Below are 6,982 nucleotides of genomic sequence, written 5' to 3' on the forward strand. Positions count from 1 at the left end.
TTTCTGCTGAAATTTTATGAAGTTGACAACTTAGTATAAGATCATGCTTGATAAGGCCTTGACAGCTTCTACACTTTACTATTCTTTGTAGGTTAATGAAAGGATTTAAAGGGTTGGTGCGCAATAAAAGGTACATTGAGGGATGCATTGCGAGAGGGTATTCGTTGCGAGAAGCTAGCTTATTTTTTATGGATGGCATGTCAGATGATGGTGATGGTACTCATAAACATACTCGACGGGCTTTTTTAGATGATGACTATGAGTTTGCAGATGAGATGCCTCTAAGTACTGGAAAGAGTATGACTTTAACTCAAGTACAATTTGAACAATGCCGCAGCTGGATCCTATCTAAGTATTTTGAGATAGATGACTGGCGAAGGTAAACATTACTGCTTCAATGTGAATTTTAAATTGTTGTGTAGTATGCTAGAGTTATGCTATTTGTTTGTTCATTGAAGTATCAATGTCTATGTATTTGGTTTTATTTGAGATAGCAGTTTCATTGATGCATTAAGATGTTTTCATTATTTGATATTATTTTTATGTGGTTGCAGGAAGTATGATTCCTATGTTAGCGGCAACACGTCTAATGGTCAGCAGACCTCAAAGAGTTTTCATGTATGGTTGCGCGACGAGGTAACATGATATCTTAAATATTTCATCCCAACTTGTTATGTTTTTGGTTGTGATACTAACTCCAACATGAACTTTTATAGTTGATAGAAGCCAAAGAGACTGATTCAACACTTTGGAGACTCGTGCAAGGACCCCTCTTCAAGGCACGATCCTACAGTAAATACCAAGTCAATGGCTTTACTTTTAGCACACTAGGTTGTGAGTCGAAGAATATATCGCAAAACAGTGGTGTATCAATGAAAGCTTTTACAAGACTGAAAGCGAAGTCGGCCGAGGAAGCAGAAATAACTTATTACGGAGTTATTAAAGAGATTATCGTCTTGAATTACATGGAGTTTGAAGAAACTGTTTTCTGTTGTGATTGGGTTAGTGTTGGAGATAAGAATGCGTGTAAGGTTGATGCAGTTTCAAAGATTATAAAGGTCAACTTATCCAAGATTAAAAACAAAGTTAGAGTGTCCGATGAGCCGTTTATCCTTGCATCTGAAGCGGCTCAAGTGTTCTACTCGAATGATCTTACAGATGAGGGATGGTCCGTGGTGTTGCACTCACATCAGGGGTTAACTTGTTCAGTAGATAAATTTGAAGTTCCTACATCTTATCAATCAGTTCTTACTGACAATGAGAATTTCAAAAAGTTGCTTTCAATTGGTTCTATTTGAAATGAAACTGATGCCACCTTTGCAATGTGTTGCGCTTCACGAATATCTATAAAAAGAACGACTGCCTTTGTTTTGCTCTTGTTTTGCTTTTGTTTTGTTTTATTTGATCGCTTATTATTTGAGAGGTGTTATTTGTTTTATTCGCTTGTTCTATGATCTGTTTTCTCTTGTGCAATATTTTCTTTCATGATGTTTGTTTTTTTTTCCAGGATATGGCAGCAGTAGTCGTCAATGAGTATGGACAACCAGTTTCCAGGAACTGCACGACAGCTGGTCACCGGAAGGGCTCATTGGTTCGTACACATGTGCCTGTTTCATACAAAAACTGGAAGCTTGTGCCTCAGAAGCATAAGGATGATGTTTGGAATACCCTTAAGGTACAAAACTTACCTTAATGAGGGTTGTATCCTCAGTTGTTGTTCACTCTTTTAACTTCTTTTATAGTGGTTGTATCCTCAGTAAGCCATTAATGAGATCTGACTTTACAGGACGAATTTAATATCCCTGAAACATCGAAGGATATTGTTCAGAAGTCCATGGCTGGTCCATGGAGGAGATTTAAAACTGAGTTACGTACCGATCATTATGATTTGTACCCTACTCATGAAGAAAGGATTCTACATGTTCCACCAACTGTAAGAGAAGAGGATTGGATAAAATTTTGTGAGAATGAAAAAGAAGAAAAGGCAACGCAAAGTAGAATTGACCATAAGCGGAAAAGACAACAATATGGCTACACACATTGTTCCGGTCGCAAACCTCATTATTTGGTCAGAGCTGAATTGGTACGGAAGTTTTCTCGATCTCTTCTACATTCACAATTTTCCCCATCTCTGTTGTATTTCAATAATGCCTCAAACTCTGATATATTCACAACTCGTCTTGATCTCTGTAAATGTAGGAGGCCGAGAATCCTGGTGTAGAGATCAGTCCTGAGGATGTGTGGCTTAAAGCTCATACACAAGAGAGTGGTTCAATCTTACCTAGCGCCCATCCATATGCTGTGAGTCAGTTCACTTTTCAGTTATTTCAAGTCTTCTCATTGTTTTTAGTTAAACATATTATAATTTTCTCGATTGTTATGCTTGGCACAACAGGATAAGCTGAAGAAGGCGCAAGAAGAGATCAAAGAAAAACTGGATGCAGGTCTTCCAGTAGAGGAACTTTGTGCACTTGCTGCGGCTTTTGGAAAGGATACTAGAGGACGGACTCGTTCTCTTGGACTTGTATCTCGTACACAAGTCCAACTTTCTGCTCCTGCGCGTCACAAGGTCAATGAGTTGAAACAGAAGGAGGGTGGTGTTACTCAAATGGTGGAAGAACTAGGTGGAAAGGTGGGGGTTCTAATAGAAGGACTTGGAAAATTATGCCACATAGTTCAAGATATCCAATCTGCAATGCCAGCATCAGTTGGCTCAAACTTGGCCAGCACCTCAAAAGCTCTATCTCCACAGGGTGTTTCTGCTTCACCTCTATCATCTCCACAGGGTATTTCTGCTTCACCTTTATCATCTCCACAAGCTGCGACGAGTTCACCAGCTGCATCAGGAGTACATGGCATGCCGCGTTGTTCATTACTGAACTTCGAGGGTCAAGTGGTTGCAACTGGTAACATCTGTACTGGTGGTTTAGGAGAAATAATTCACGGAGATCCTGTACCCTTACATCTTGCCAAGGTGTGTATCGATACTATTTCCAAGCCAGATGCAATAACTGTGAGTGCCAACAAGTATGCAGCGACCTTCAGAGACGTTGGAATTGGAGGATATGTGCTTCATCCAAAGATGTGCCTCTCAAGTTACGACACACCATCTCTTTCTTTTTGATGTGTCAACCTTTTTGAGCATCGCGTGGTATCTGCCTCAACTCATATGGTTCTTTTTGGTCTTTTTATGCAGTTCAAACTTTTTTACGTATGCTCTTATGCATACGTGCATAACAAGTTTTTAGGCTTATTTTCCTCTTTTTTTCCAGTTCACACTTTTGTATGTATGCTGACTGATATGCATACTCTTATGCAGTTGTGCATAAGAATAGATTTACTTGAAGCAACTTCTGCAGTGGTGCATAACAAGTATTTAGGCTTATTTTCCCTTTTTTTTGCAGTTCACACTTTTGTATGTATGCTGACTCATACGCATACTCTTATGCAGTTGTGCATAAGAATAGCTTTACTTGAAGCAACTTTTTTTGTCCGATGTAACTTTTTCCTGAATTATGTGAACACAAACCGGCTTATGAATGGATATGCACTTTCAGTTCATCATTTATTTGTATATGTGTGGGTGGCTTTTGTTCTGTTATATGTGAATGCACAGGGGACTTCTCGCAAGGTCAGCTGAAGCAGCAGTAGCCAGCCGGGGAAATATCAATCCCTGGTAATTACTTCACTTGGTTATATTTGTACTATAAAGTTTAAGAGTCGTGGCTTCTGACCTTCAATTTATACTTGCGAGGTATTATGCTGGTGGGAAGTGAAATACAGCTGGATTGGCATCAACTTGTGTACCTGCTAGAATACCGGGTAAGTACTTAACTTGTATATTTCTAGATTCCATGTTTCTTACGGGACTTTTGTTTGTTGCGCGTGCGAGAGAGCTTATGGACTTTGGTTTGTATCAGGACCAATTGCAATGTTGGCCTGGATCAGTGGTTGCAGTTTCAGTTGAAGCTCTCGATGACTAAATCATGGGCTTGTTCTTATTACAAAACCACAGTAAGTATTTCTCATTGTTCTTCTCCCCAATTTATATTTTTTTGAAAGTTTTTTCTGCTTTTAACATAAGTTGGTATATATGCTTAGGAAGTTTAAACTTAGCAGATACTTTTCATCTATAACTTTATGCATGGATTTCGAACTTGAAGTCTTAAAATTTGCAGCTTCAAGTTGGTTTATCAGCTCTAGCTGTGAACATAGAAAATTTGCAGTAAGTTTCTATGTACAGTCTCAGTTATATAAATTTGTGAACATAGGAATTTCTATGAACTGATACTTATGGGAATTTGTATACATTCCCCTACTATTTGATACTTAGAATAATTTAAGTTCTATTTTGTATGAATCCTTTGTATGAATCCATTTGAATGTGATTAGAATTGATTGAATGGACATGAATTTGATTGAAAAAAAATAATGTTGATTGTGAAGGATAAATGAAAGGTGTATGCAGGTGGTTATTTTGAATTCCGGCGTATTCCGGCCGAGAATGAGCTGCCGGTCAACCTTGACCTGGTCAAAATTGGTCATTGCTGACTGATTTTGACCAGGTCAAGGTTGACCGGCAGTAATTTTTTTACTGTTGCAAAAAATTCGTAACGGCTTCAGCTTGTTACAACGATCTGTTACTAAATAAATTCGTAACGGCTCTCGCATGTTACGACAGTGCCACGTAATAACGGCTCTACGCTGTTACAAGAGCCGTTACAAAAAAAAATCGTAACGGCTGCTGGGCCGTTACAAAAAAATTGTAGCACCCCTTTTCGTAACGGTCCGGAACAGTTACAACCCCGATTCGTAACGCTCAATAACCGTTTCGAATCGGAAAAAATGGTGTAGTGGAAGTATGATTACTCGATAATAGGTTCAGACTTAACCAAACACTATAAGATTGCTATCAAGTAATTAGGAATTAACGTTTGTGTATTTTACTTCTAATTATAATAAATCAATTATAATTGCGGAAATAGAAAAGTAAAAGACACAGCAAGATTTTGTTAACGAGAAAACCGCATATGCAGAAAAACCCCGGGACCTTGTCCAGAATTGAATACTCTCATAATTAAACCGCTATACAAAATCTAAACCAACTTCGTATAGTTGAGACCAAGCAACTACCAAGCAACTAGACCTATAGTTCACCTAGTTCCCTCAGTATCCCTGCGCCTCCAACTTGCAATAAGTCACGTACTTGGAACAATTCCTTTGTTTCGTATTCCAAATAGTAAAGGAACAACAAATATCTTCGGTAACACCTCTTTTCAAACAATGTGATATGAGTTTGACAAAAGCTCTTCCGTTTATCCCAATAAACTCCTTTGTCGGGTTCTTTGATCAATCAATTCAACAACTACCAAAGTAATTGTTTAGACTATGAAATCAATACTATGAATCACAAAGAAATGTATTGATGCCGATCTACGCAACTAATCAATCCAATCTATCAAAAGATAAACTGATTATAGTTGGATCCCCAGTCCATCAAGTTTTGTGCACACCAAAGATTATGAACTCAAATAAGAAATCTTCTTTGTCTTCAAATCTTCTTAGATCTTCAATAAACACCTGCACACAAACAACTTGAATCTCTTGTGATCAATCACACATAAAATGGAGTCTGTTAACCATAGATTATCACAAGACGTCTTTAGATCTACAAACAGTCTAAAGATCCCCGTCGATACTTCGATCTAGTTTGAGTGAATCTTATATCAGAAGAGCAGATTCTCAAGCATAAACAAACTAGGTGCAATCAAAGTTCAAAAACCGTTAGTAAATCAAATCAATCGAAAACTAATAATAAACTACAATTATCTAGTTTTCCCCCAACGGTACTCGTAGATCTTCTCAATCCCAAAGAAGTCTTTAAAACGAGCGGTCGTAAGAGATTTCGCCTAATTAGGGTACTTTCCTCTCCGAATAGATGGCTCCACCAATAACAACACAACTAGGTAGTTTTACTGGATCTGAGGATTAGTTTGCTGGAAATGAAAACTTTGATATTTATAGACCAAGAAAGTTTGGACACCAAGGAATTTCCAAAACCGAATATTCTCAAAGATATGCAATAAATCCAAAATCGGTTTTCATAATTCCTGGAAATGCTCTGTCCAAATATTGACCGAAATCTCAGTAGAAAATCTCTAATTAGTAAATGCACATTACTAATTTTTATTTTTTAAAGATATGCATTTAATTGCTGGAAATTAAAAGCATAAAAAATTAAAAACCTTTATTTTATGTTTATCTATATATTTAATTACCATTCATGGGTTTAACGGTTCTACCAAACACAAAGTTAGGTTCTACCTTCAAGTGGCTACGAGGATCGGTTACACTAGTTTCCATAGAATGGCTAACTAAGTACCAGGATCGGTTACCACTATTTATGGTACTTACTTGTGATCGGTTGCACAAGTTATAGGATCGGTTACACCAATTACTAAAACTTGTTAACCTACTACAAGGATCGATTACACATCTTGTGATTAGTCCCACCAAGTTCTAGGATCGGTTACTCAATGACTAGGAATGGTCACACCAATTACAAATATCGATTATACCATCTCAGGTGATTACTTAAGATTTGTTTCACTAATAAAAGTCATAACGATACATAAGTCAGGTATTGTGAATAGTTTTACCAAGATACATAAGCAAGTTATGAGCAGTTATACTAATCACACATATCAGTAATCCAAATATTTGCAATGAATAACAATACCAATAAGCCTAGCGATTTTCCTTTCGTATATCAAAAAAGTTTATGAATTGTACTTCCTTTAAACGAATGTAAAACATTGTTTCCTAGGACGAAATCTTCACCCATACCCATACATAATCACAATAGCATTCATACGATTATGTCGATGTCATATGTACGAAGTTCAAAAAATAGGTCTTATACTTCGTATTATAATTCCTTAATACTACGTCTAACTAGAGTATAATCATTCACATCTTCGCA

General features: G+C 37.2%; 1 long non-coding RNA gene across 1 annotated transcript; it reads left to right on the forward strand.

Moving 5' to 3' along the window:
• Positions 1 to 333: 333 nt before the first annotated feature.
• Positions 334 to 771, forward strand: LOC113290306. The gene is made up of 3 exons (XR_003331585.1): positions 334 to 379; positions 555 to 636; positions 717 to 771. It is a non-coding gene; the product is annotated as an uncharacterized LOC113290306 (long non-coding RNA).
• The last annotated feature ends 6,211 nt before the right edge of the window (positions 772 to 6,982 follow it).

Source organism: Papaver somniferum, chromosome 6 (genome assembly GCF_003573695.1).
Source record: "Papaver somniferum cultivar HN1 chromosome 6, ASM357369v1, whole genome shotgun sequence".
NCBI classification, from domain to species: Eukaryota; Viridiplantae; Streptophyta; class Magnoliopsida; order Ranunculales; family Papaveraceae; genus Papaver; species Papaver somniferum.